We start from the raw sequence: 13,731 nt of genomic DNA on the forward strand, positions 1-13,731 counted from the left end.
TCAAATATCTTTTTGTATGTTTATTGGCTATTTATAGTTCTGTTTTTGTGAAGTGCCAGTTCATATGCTTTGGATTTTTTTTAAAACTTGGTGTTTGTTTTTATATTAATTAATTAATCTTTTAAATTTATAATTTAAATATTAATCCTTTGTTGTATACTTATGAATATCTTCTCCAATTCTATCCATTGAATTTTAATTTTGGTCATTAGTCATGTCTTTTGTCATAAAACAAAATTTAAATTTTGATGTAGTCAAAGGTTTCGTTTGTTTCCTTTACTTCTCTTACATTTCTCTTCTAAAAAAAACAAAATCACCCCCAGGATCATAAGACATCTTCTCTATGTTCTTCTAATAATTTTTGAGTTATTTGTTTTCAGTTTAGATTTTGAATCTACTTGGAATTTATTATTTTGAGTGGTATAAAGAATCAAATTTCATTTTTTCAGGCAGATTTTAGTTATCATAGCAACACTGTTTTAGTAGTCCCTAATTTACTTTTGGTTTAAATGCCACTATTGTTTACAGACTAACATGCCCTATGATCACAGGTCTGTTTTTTGGCATCTCTAATACCACAGTCTTTGACATAGTGTATAGCTTTAGTATATATTTTCCTGTTTTTGGAGAAAGGGAGAAACTTCTCTTTTCGTCTTTTTCAAAATATACCTTGTGTATTCTCTTTCATTTATTGCTCCACATTATATTAATATTTTTAAAGAAGTTTGTCAAATTTGTAAATCAGAAAAATGAAGAGAAAAATGAGTATTGTTTTCCATACATAAAATTACAAAGATTATGGAATTCAATTTCAAGTATGGAGAAGAACATTAAGGATTGAATAGAATTAATAGATTATTTGGAGGGAAATTTGACACCTTCTTAATATTTAGTTTTCTCCTCCTGGAGCTTGATATACCACTGTTCCCAGATTCTTTTCTAATTGGTTACTGATGTGCAGTAGGAACGCAGTTGATTTTTATGTGCTGCTTGTATTTCCAAACAATTTACTGAATTTTCTTAAAAGTTTAAATAGTTTGTAGTTGATTTGATTGCATTTTCTAGGTAGATAAGCATATAATTAATGATAAGTGGTTTTATCTCTTTCCACCCCTATTAACATTGATTGACTTGAACTCCAGTATAATTTTGAATAGTAGTGACAGCTGGTATCTTTGTCTTGTTTCTAATTTAGTGAAATTGCTTGTAGTATTTCAATATGTTCTGTGGTACTTGTTGAAATAATCTGGTAAATATCCTTTTTCTGGTCTATTAAGAGTTGATTTTTTTTTTCAAATCTTTTTTCTGGCATCTGTAGAGATAATTATACTTTTTTGTTTTGTTGTTCTTTATATTCTGTCAATGTAATTTACATTAATATATTTTTCTGATGTTGAACAATCCTTACTCTTCTAGGGTAGACCTATCTTAATTGTATTCATTCTTAATATGTACTTGATATGTTGATGTTTTATATAGAATTTTAAAAATCCATATTCATAAGTGAGATTGGCCTGTGATTTTTCTCTTCCTTTATAATCATTTTATGGTTTCTGCATTAGAATAGAATAGTGCTTTTATAAAATGAGTTGAGTAGATGCTTTGAAATAATGTGCTTAAGAGGGGAATTATCTATTCCTAAAAGTTTAGTAGAATACACCTGTGTTTTTGTGTGTTTGGAGGGTCAATCTTTGATTGTGACATTTTATTCTATAATTACTGATATATTCAGGTTTTCTAATTTTTCCTAGGCCAGTTTTGAAGATTTGTATTTTTCTAGATTTTCTTCTCTATGTTATAGCAATTATTGGTATACATTTGTACAAAATATTCTCTTATTTTTTTTAATTGTATGTTTATTAATTGTACTTTGGTGGGTGTATCTCTCTGGGTCATAATTATAGATCCATGTATTCATTAGGAAAAATATATTTCTAGTTATGTTAATCAATTGTATTTTCGTTTTGTTCCGTATCTTACTATTTTATCCTTTTGTCTTTATTACTTTTACTTCTATTTTCTTTGTTGTCCGTTTTATACCTTCTAAAGTTGATGAAGAAATCATATTCCATAACAAGTAGTTTCATGTCACAAAACCTGCTTTAAAAAAAGTCAACAAACTGAGAGATCTTAATACTTTATTGAATAATTTATGTTTAATGAACAATTTCAAATGTCTTAGGCTGGATCTATATATAAAAGGAAACTTGTGATTTGATGAGTTAAGAAACCAGTTATGGGAAGTGGATATAGCTTAAGTGATTGGGCTTTCACCTACCACCTGGGAGGGAGGTCCTGGGTTGGGTTCTTGGTGCCTCCTGGAGAAGGTAAGCTGGTGCGGGAAGCTGATGCAACAAGGTGGCACAACAAAAGAGGCACACAAAAAAAGGAAAGGCAATGAGAAACACAACAAACCAGGGAGCTGGGGTGGCTCAGGTGATTGAGAGCCTCTCTTGCACATGGGAGGTTCCAGGTTCGGTTCCCGGTGTCTCCTAAGGAGAAGACAAACACACAGAGAGCACACAGCAAATGGACACAGAGAGTAGATGGCGACTGCAACAAGCAGGAGGGGAGGCAATAAAGAAAGAAAGAAAATCTAAAAAAAAGGAAACCAGTTGTGAGAGTGGCTTAGCTGCTATCTGGTGAGCAAGGTCCCCCATCCTCCTTTCATGATGATTTTTATTTTTTTTATTTTCAGGTATATGCATTATGTTGTTGTTGTTGTTGTTGTTGTTGTTGCTAACTTCTAATTTTCTGCAGTCTGGTCATTGAACATAGCCTGTATGATATCTACTTTTTTGAATTATTGAGACTTAATAGTGGAAACATAGTTAAGTTTTATACATGTTATATTTATGCTAAAAAAGAATGGGATTCTCTTTGGCTGTAGGATTTTATAGATTGTTCTCAGATTGAACCTTTAAATTTCCTTGTTAAAATCTCTAATATCATTTATTAAAACTTACGTGCGTTTCTGAGAGTGTCTTCAGCTGTGATTATGCAATTGTTGGTTTCTTCTTGCAAAACTGTCAGTTTTTGCTCTATATCTTTCAAAGCCATGGTGTTAAGTATTTGAAGCCCCTTGAGTATTGTATTATCTTTTTGCATTGTTCCTTTTGTCAAAGTGAAACATCACTCTTTTCTCCCTTTAATACATTTTATGTCAGGTCATGTTTTTTATATGATATTATTCATTTTTTAAAAATATGTCAAGTAAATTTTTTTTTAAGATTTATTTTATTTATTTATTTCCCTCCCCCCCCCCCAGTTGTCTACTCTCTGTGTCCACTCGCTGTGTATTCCTCTGTGACCACTTCTATCCTTATCAGTGGCACCAGAAATCTGTGTCTCCTCTTGTTGCGTCATCTTGCTGTGTCAGCTCTCTGTGTGTGCTGTGCCATTCCTGGGCAGGCTGCACTTTCTTTCACGCTGGGCAGCTCTCCTTATGGGACACACTCCTTGTGCGTGGGGCTCCCCTACATGGGGGACACCCCTGTGTGGCACACACCCCTTGTGCGCATCAGCACTGCACATGGGCCAGCTCCACACGGGTCAGTGAGGCCCGGGGTTTGATGTGGACCTCCCATGTGGTAGGCGGACACCCTATCCATTGGGCTGAGTCTGCTTCCCTCAAGTAAATTTTTATTGTCAATTTTTCTATGTCAATTTTTAGGTAATTAAAAAATTGACTGACGTTCGTAGTTTATTCATATTTCTTTTCTTCACCCTCATGACCTTTTTCTTTTCCAGAATCCCATCCAGGGTACCACATCACATTACACGTTATGCATCCTTAACTCAGGGTTGTGACAGTCTTTCACACTTAGCTTGTTTTTGATTACTGTAATGGTTTGGAACTATAAGTACCCCAGAAAATCATGTTCTTAAAGCTAATCCATTCCTGTGGATGTAAACCTATTATAAGTAGGACCTTTGGATGAGGTGACTTTGGGTAAGGCGTGGCCCAGGGTAGGCCTTAATCCTCTGACTGAGTCCTTTAGAAAATAATAAAGTTCAGGCAAGGAGAGAGAAAGCCATGGAAGCAAAAAGCTGAAAGCAACAAAACCTGGAAGAGAAGGGAGAGACCAGCAGATGCCGCCATGTGCCCTGCCATATGGCAGAGGAGTCAAGGAGCACTGGTAACCATTCTTTAGGAAGAAAGCATTGCCTTTATGATGCCTTGAATTGGACCGTTTTCTTGGCCTTAAACTGTAAGCTAATAAAACCCTATTGTTATGCCAAACCCACTTCCTGGTATCCGCTTCCAGCAGCCCAGCAAACAAAAGCCATGATCTTGACAGTTTTGAAGAGCACTGGTTAGGTATTTTGTAGACTGTCCCTCGGCTGGGGTTTGTCTGAGTTTTTCTCGTGGTTAGAAGGGGGTTATGGGTTTTGGGGAGGAAGACCAAAGAGGTAGAGGGTCATTTTCATCACATCATATCAAGGCTACGGGCTGTCACCACGACTTATTATGTTGCTGTAAACCTTGATCACCTGGCTGAGGTAGTGTTTGCCAGTCTTTTCCACTGTAAATTTTTCCCCCTTTCCATACTGTACTTTTTTTTTTTTTACATTTTTGTAGGAGGGGGAGGTACTGGGGCCAGGAATTGAACCCGGGACCTCGTATGTGGGAGGCCGGTGGTCAACCACTGAGCCACGCTGGCTCCCCATACTGTACTTTTTGAAAGAAAGAGTTCATACTTAAGGCATGGGGAGTTATGTTCCACGTGTTTGAGGGATAATAGTTGCATAAATTATTTGCAATTTTTCTGTGTGGAATAGTTTTCTTATTTATTCATTCAATCATTTATTAATATCAGTATGAATGCATAGATATTTATTTTATACTTCATATCATAATCCAATACTATATTATTTATTTTGTTGCTCAAATTGTTCCAGCTTTGGCCATTGGGACCACTTTCTGTTGATTCCTGTGTACCTGTGACCTAACCCTTCATTTGTTTTTTTGAGCACTTCTTTACTTTCTGGCACAACAGAACAATCTGAGCTCATGTATATTTTTTGCCCTAACCTAGACTAGGCCCTGGCTCTTTTTACTGAAGAATGGTATCTGGATCCTGGGTGTGTTGATCCTCCTGGGATGTCACTGCCTGTAGGCCCTCTCAGTGGACAGAGCCAAGAAATATAGGTACATCTGCTAACCCTTGTATACGCACACACATCTATAACTGTTTCTACATCTTTCACTGTCCCGTATTAAGCTAAATATGAATTTATACTGATATCTTCAATGCTTATCTAGTACCACATGGATCATTATAGCTCTCTTTCCTTTCTTATCTGTAATGTCCCATTCCAACAGTAAGAAACCTTTTATTTTCCACCTTCCATTTACTTATTTCTTCAATCCCAATATACGTGTACAGCAGTTTTATTTTTTTTATTTTTTATTTTTAAAAATTTTTTATTTATTTATTCCTTTCCCCCCCAACCACCATTGTCTGCCCTCTGTGTCCATTCGCAGTGTTCTTCTTCTGTATCTGCTTGTATTCTCAGTAGGTGGCTCCTGGGACCTCCTGGAGTGGGAGAGAGGTGATTACTCTCTTGTGCCACCTCAGCTTCCTGTTCTGCTACATCTTATTTTCTCTCCTCTGTGTCTCTTGTTGTGTCATCTTGGTGTACCAGCTCTCTGTGTCGGCTTGCACTCCTGTACAGGGTGGCATTCCTGCACCAGGCAGCACTCCCATTCAGGGTGGCAATCCTGCATGGGCCAGCACTCCGCGTGGGCCAGCTTGCCCTCACCAGAAGGCCCTGGGCATCGAACCCTGGACCTCCTATATGGTAGATGGGAGCCCAACTGCTTGAGCCACGTCTTTTTCCCTGTATAACAGTTTTAGATTCATTAATCTATCACCCCTTGAAAAACAACCTTATAACTATAGTATAGTGCTTATGTACAATTCCTTTTGTCTTTAGTCTTACAGTTTCTAGTCATTTCCAATCTCCTTCAATAAAGTTATATTATACATTTGTACTACAGGTAGCTGCTTTTGTTACAGTCTGAATTTCACCCTGGGATCCCCCACCTTCCTTGTTATTATTTTTTATTGTTAATCTTCCTTTATCATTTTTAAGGTGAATCTGTTTTAAAATCAATTTGATTTAGATGATTTTTTAAAAATCATATCTTTTTAGACATAAATTAAAACTATATATATCTATCGCTACTCATTGTAGCTAAAGGTTTCTCTTGCTATTGATATTTAGTCTTCTGTTGACTTTACTTCTTAAAATTTTATTTTTCCTTCATGTTATTCATTTCCTGTCTTCTGTAGAGTTTAATTGAGTATTTCACATTTTTGAGAATCACATTTAGTTTCCATTTTTGTAGATCTTATTCTTAAATTTTCTAACACACATATTTAAAAATACTTTTATTTTTAAAATTTATTTATTTATTCTTCACACCAAAGAAAATTTTCAATATTCTTTTACTTCAGTCTATTCTTCTGCTATTCCCTCTATCTCCATGTCGATAATATCAAAATTGTCAGTTCCAGACTACTTAAATACATACACATACACATGTACACAAACACACACATAGGCAGTTTGTTTAGATTTAAAATGATCTGTGAATTCCTCTACTCAGCATAGATTCTTATATCCCACCACTTCTTTCTATATTCATTTTTCTTCTTGCTGGATTATATCCTGTAGTAATTCTCTCATAGAGGACCTATGAAGGGGTAAACTTTCTGGATATAAAAAAATGCTTATTTTGATCTCACTTTTGAAGATCAGTTTGGCTGTGTATTCAATTACAAGATTTGATTACTTTTCATCCATCCTATGATGATATTAATGTGTATCTTGCATACAAGATGTTACTCTGATTATCTGAATATAGACCAGTTTTGGTGACTTCCATTTAGTAACAAATGAAAAGAATGCTGCTTAACTTCTGAGGCTAGGTAATCAAAGATTATCTGTATAACCTACCCATGATCAGTCTGGGAATGCTTGCTGTTTGAACCCTGCCACCACATTCTGTGGAAGCACAGGCCCAAGACCATATGTAAGTGTTTCAACTGATAATGCCAAACTGATGTTCCAGCTACCAGCCCGCATCAACCAGCATGAGGGAGGGAGCCCATAAGATGCCTTCAGCCCCAGCTGCCATCTGACTGCAACTGCATGAGAGACCCTATGTGAAAACCAGGTAACTGAGTCCAGCCGACATCTAGAAATGATGAGTTTGTCTCCTGCCTCTGCCACTTACTAGCTCTGTGACTGTGGGCAAATTATATAACTTATCTATAAAATGGTGCTAATAATACCTACCCCAGAGGGTTGTTCTGAGAATTAATCAAGATAATAACACTCCAGGGTAGGTATTATTAGCCTCATTTTACTGCTGAGAACATGTTCCAAGAAAGGTCAAGCAAATTGCTCAAAGTCAGTCAAACATATAAAAAGAGACAGAATGAGTTTGAACTTAAATCTGACTTGAAAACCTGTCCTCTTTACCATTTTTCAATTTCATTGCTAAAAATGATCACCATGGCAACCCGTTAACCTACCTAGTCACAGAAGGACCTAAAGAAACAGTGCCATCCTTCTGCAAGTCTAGGTTTAATTTAAGTCAGAGTTGGCAACTGGCTAAAGTTGCGATGCCATTGAAAGCAAAAGAGAAAAAAAAAAAGTACCATGGATTTTGAATACCTGAGCCCACAAGCAGATTAAGTAGATACCACACTGTGCTAATATGAGAGAGAACAGTGAGTTCTTTTCGTCCTCACTTTTCTGGTTTTGGAAAATGTATAAATCTTATTCAAATTCCAGTGTTGCTCTTGAAACCAGAATGGAGTTAGAGTGTGGATTTTCATAGCAATATCTAGCACATGGTAATGAAGAGAAAGGAGTTGAGTGCCTGAGTGTGCAGAGGGTTAGTAGAGTTTTAATGCAAAATATTTTCACACTATCAAAAAGTCCCTTTAAATCTTCTTTGCACCAACAGATCACATTTATCAGCATGGATTAAAATGCAGTCACAAAGTAAAGATGATCAATGGCAACAGCAAAAGTCATGTTTTCTCTGAACATATGTCGCTGGGGCAATTATATTATGAATCCAAAAGATAATATCAACATTCTAATTTTAACATATAAGGAAACAGAATATGTTTCAAAAGGGAAGTTTTTTCAAAGTCTCTGTTTTAACAATGGCTGCTGATAAATTGACTTATCGTCATCATGGCCATCAATCATTGGTTAATATTTGTTGAGTACTTAATACTTACAATGTACCAGCCAAAGTTCTGAATACTCTTCATGTATTACCTCCTTTAATTCCCACAACAACTCTATGGTATTGGTATTTTTTAAATGCACATTTTACGGTTGAAAAAACTGAGGCACAGAGAAGAAAATCCATTTGCCTATGGTGTGCCATTTAGGATGTGCCAGAGAGAAAATTCAAATCCAGAACTCATGTTCTTAACTGCCAAGCTATTTATTAATATTATCAATATTAATTATAGATTACCCTAGTGATCACTTAGTTATGGGCTAGACTTGATGCAAAACACTTTACACATCATATTTAATCTTCAAAATAGCCTTATAAAGTGGATGCTATTATCATTTTCTATAGATAAACATGTGGAAGCTCTGATTAATTAGTTAACTTTCTCCGAGGCCACACAGTCAGTAAAATGCTCAGAAGGGATAGGTGGTAAATTGCAAAAATGACCACAGATTCTTCCTCTGGTGTAATCCCCTTCCACCCTGTTCCTGGGCTTGACCTGGTGGCTTGTTTTAAACTATGGGACAGTAACAAATGTGGTAACCGCAGAGATTTGAAAAACGCCTGTGCAGGGGAGCTGGCGCTGTCCTTTGCTGCTCTTGGGAACTCCATGGCCATCACCACGAGCACAAGCCTGGAACAGCCTGCTGACTGCCAAGAGTCCGTGTGGCCACGGGCGCTGGGTTCCGGCCAAGCTCCAGGCACTGTGGCAGCTGACCGCAGGCTCATGAGGGAACCCAACGGAGACAGGCGAGGATGGTTCGGCTGAGCCCTGTCCAAATTGCCGACCCATAGGGCTCAGGGCTACTTTTATAAATTGTTGTTGTAAGCCCCTCAGCTTTGGATAGATTTGTTACACACTTAAAAGCTAACTGATTCAGGGGTCCAGCTCAGGTTTATCTGATTCCAGAGTCTACATTCTTAACTCTGGTGTTTTACACTTGCTCCTAATTGGCTGATCCTCCAAGTGTCACGAGTGCATCGTTTTGAAAAGATATGAACTTTCTCCAGGATGCTGTGAGAGTAAATGATACTTTCTTGGGCACGTTTGAGCCAATTCATTCTTGATTAGTTTTAGGTTCCAGAAGGTAAGGGAATTAGAATTTAGAATTTTGGAGTCAGGAAGCTTAGGTTTGAATTACAACTCTTGTATTTACAGTGTGACCTTGATCAAGTCAGTTGATTTAGGCAAGCCTCCTTTTTTACAGTGATCTCACTGTAAAAATGGGAGTGATATTATCTACCTCATTCTCAGTTCTCCTGTGAAGATCTAGAGGAATTGTGTGTGTGTGAAATATTTTGCCAATTGTCTATGAAAGATTTTTATTAAAAAGAGAGATGAGCACATGTTAGAGCTGCAGTAAAAGTACGCTACCTCCCAACTGAGACCTTCACCTTGAAGAAGGCAGGGAAACAAAAGAGGAGTGCAAAGAAAATGCTTTTCTCATTGTGTGATTCCGTGTCATTTAATCCCCTACACCCTTCCCTTATTATTACTTAATGAATTCGTTGGTTCCTTGTATTGCAACATTGAAACTTGAACGTTCACAGAATGATAGAACTGGGATGGATTCTGGACCTTTTCTACTTGCTCTTTAATTTGACAGATGAGATGGAGATGTCTACAGAACTATCAGAGCTGCGTTCTCCATTCTCTGGTTGCAGGAGTGAGTAAATTATTCAAACTTATTTTCATGTACCATTGAAAGTAATCACCAGACTTTGCCTTTAACTCTGTGTGTCTCTGGTCAAGGAATCTAATCTTATTGGGCCTCTGTTTTCTCTTCTATGGGATGAACCAGTTGGACTGTGATAACCCATATCCATCACAGCCCAATCCTGGTGGGGTGTCTGCTGTGTGACCCACACCTGCCCAGGTTTATGACATTACGTTCCAATATTAGGAGATAAAATACCCATTTACAGAAAGATTCAGTTGTTCCGTAAGTCAAGTAAAACTGCACTGTCCTGATCAGTACTTAATGTTGGCCAAGGTCACCCACTAGGAATCCTCATTATGAAAGGGAAAGGGACAGAGAATTAAATAGCATTAAGTCACACACTTCTCTTTTGTTCCTTCTGCCTTCAAGGTGAAGGTCTCAATTTGGAGGCAGTGTATCTTTATCACCTCTCTGACTCTTGCACATTTCTTTTTTTTCATAGAGAGACTTCCAAGACAACAGTGTCTAGCCAGGATTTCATAACATTGTTTCATATTTTCCTTTCATTTGCTTTTAATTCACTTCAGTTTGTGCCAAGTGAATGTGTTTTTTCTATGTCCCGTAGTGACATATAGAATCTTTAAAAATTAATTTGTTTAAATGAAAAACTTAACTTAGAGAAAATGTTGAATAAATAAAGTAGGGATATGTATCCATTATTTATTGCTGTGTAACAAACCACTCCAAAATTTAATGGCTCAAAACAACAATCATTTCTTTAGTTTACTATTCTGTGGGTTGGCAATTTGGGCTGGATTCAGATGGATGGCTCTTTTGGTCCCAGTTGACTCTCCCATGTGTCTTCAGTCAGTTGTAGCCACTGTACTTCTCAGAACAGTGATTTTAGAAGCATAAGATAAAATACATAGAATTACAAAGAAAACCAATTATATTAAAACACAGATATCAAAATATAATAAAATGTGTGATTGAACAATATGTTGATTCCTTATTAACATTAAATATTAAGATCTAGTGGCTGCTCAGTTAACAGTAATTTTGAATAGTGATGTGTATAAACAATATTTTGAGATCTCTGCACCAAAACTGTAATGTGGGATATAAGTATTTGTTATTTCTATTGTGTCAGTCATAGATTCCAAAAACATTACTGTGGTTTGTTGCCTAAATCCATTGAAATAAATGTTAAATTTCATTCAGAGGCTAGTAAAAATAAAGATGTAGGTTTTTTCTCTTCATTCATATTTGTAGATTTCCCCTAAATAAAAGGAAAAATCTGCTCTTGGGGTATGGCCACATTCCTTGAAGTCTTTCTTCATTTAAAAAGAAAGGTATGGGGGAGTGGGAGTAGCTCAGTGGTTGAATGCCTCCTTCCCATGTATGAGGTCCTGGATTTAATCCCTGGTGCCTCCTAAATAATAATAATAATAATAATAATAATAATAATAGCAAAGGTCTGAGTGTCCAGGACCTGGGAAATAGTGATTCCATTTGGATAAATATTTATTTTTTCAAATTCTTATGGGCTTTCATTGCTTGGGTTTGTTTCTGTTTTTAAATAGGTTATATGTTGCTAAATAGTATTAGTGTAGGAAAGCATTCCTCCTGACTCAGGTCTGAGGTTCTGGGGCATTCTGAAGCTCCAGAGGGCGGCCTTTGATCTTTCGATTCTTTTCATGGGACTCAGGACCCACATGAGTCTTTCTTGACATTCTCTAGTACCTGAATATTTCCTAAAGATTCTGTAGTACCTGAGATAAGTGTACTGCCATTTCAACACAATTCCTTATCATAAATAATTGGTGGCTTGTGAATGGAGGTTGTGAGGGAGGGTAGGAATAAACAGAGAAGGAGGAATGAAGAATGATGGGGGTCTGCTGGGAAGATAGAGACTGCTTTTGACAGTGCTTAGGAGATGTTGGAGGGCTGGAGCGGGGGCTGCGGGTGCACAGCTGGAGGATCGCTTTGTTTCCAGCCCATTCCTCTGCCCTTCCCAGGAAAAGTTGCTACTCTAGCCTTTTAAGACAACCCTCTCAGCATCATGGGAAAAGCCACAAAAAAGACAGGAGAAATTACCACAGCCCAAACATTAGGGAACACTTTTAAGACAACCCTCTCAGCATCATGGGAAAAGCCACAAAAAAGACAGGAGAAATTACCACAGCCCAAACATTAGGGAACACAGCTGGTTCCTCATTTCCAAGGACTTTAAGAAGGTATTAATCATGCTTTGCTATGGTGGCTTGATTAGGGAGTAGAGGCTATTTATGTCAGAATGTCTCACTGTTATTGTTTGTTTGCAGGGCACAAAATATTTCCATTTGGAGCAGACTTAGGTAGTAAGCAACTGAGAATTAATTTTTAAAAAGACAAAAAACCCCAAAACTCAGCCACACCAGTTATGCATAGCAGAGTGATCTATATTGGCCTAAGAAGTTTTTATCTCCCCATTAGAATTGTAAGCAGAACTCTGCAGAAGGAAGCATGATGCTGCAATTATGATCGATGGCCAAGCAAGTCAGCCAAGAACACCATTATTTTAGGGAGAGTTAAAATGCAGAGATTGCAGTGGTTCTCACAGGAATTATAAAATATGGGAATAGCATTTTCTTCCTGCAGGATTAAATGAGAGAAGGTACATGACTAATTTGGTGTCAAAACTAATATTCATTTGTACCCAGTTGCCTATATTTTTCTATTGGGTTAACAAATGCCCATGATTCATTTAAGGTGTTGTTTATTTTACTTATTAGTTTTTAGATTACATAAGTAATAAATGTTTGATGTAAAAACACAAACAATACAAGTAAAAAGAAAAGATTCTTTCCACCTCTAACAGTCTCATTCCTGGAGGTAGTAATACCTTTAACAGTTTAGTTTGTAATTTAACATTCTAGATTTCTAAATATTCGTATCCACACATGGGTGGGCAGGCATCTATAATCAAAATAGGATTATTCTGTCTCCCCATGTCTATATTAGATGAAACACAGTTTTTACAACTGTGATGTCTGAAATTCCATTGTATGGCCGCTTCATCATTTATTTAACAGTCTCCTAATGTCTGGTATTTATGTCGTGCCCCATTCAACAAACGTTAATTTAGATTTTATTATTCTTCTCAGATGCTGTTGAGGTATACAGAATATATAAGGAGCTGCCTCTTCTCTCAAGGAGTTGGAAGCTGAATATGTGTCAGGTAACAAATAGCCTTCACATTTTAGCAGAAAATGCTAAGAACTCTCAATGCTGCAGAATCTAATAGCAAACAGAATCAAAATAGCCTACAAAAGAAAGGCATGCAAGATATTTTCTCAGTAGAAAATCCAACATTTCAAAGCAGAATGAATAGGGGGCAATTATTCATATTACAAATATATTTTTCTTACAATATGTTTGATTTGTTAAGTACCCCTCTAGTACTTAAATCTTGATTTTTGTACCAGCAGCTATTTGTTACAATTTAGGACACCTACCAAGTAAAAGGAAGCTTGAAGCATTATGAGCCCCTAAAGTTTGGCAATATATCTCAATCTCCCTGCAATGTTTAAAGGAAAAAATATACTTCAATATATTAAAGGGGATTTTTCAAAACCTAGATGTATCCCGGCAATTTTTGGCACCATGTCAGGTCATTTCAGCCTTACCTGGGAATCTTGGCCACTTGTTCCTCCCCAGCCTTCACTTTGGACTCCAACTTCATGTAGATTTGTCACAACCACAGTGGCTGCAACTGACCTTGCATGGGAATAATCTGACAGTGCCTTGTCTCACACC

The sequence above is a fragment of the Dasypus novemcinctus genome, chromosome 24 (genome assembly GCF_030445035.2).
Source record: "Dasypus novemcinctus isolate mDasNov1 chromosome 24, mDasNov1.1.hap2, whole genome shotgun sequence".
NCBI lineage: Eukaryota > Metazoa > Chordata > Mammalia > Cingulata > Dasypodidae > Dasypus > Dasypus novemcinctus.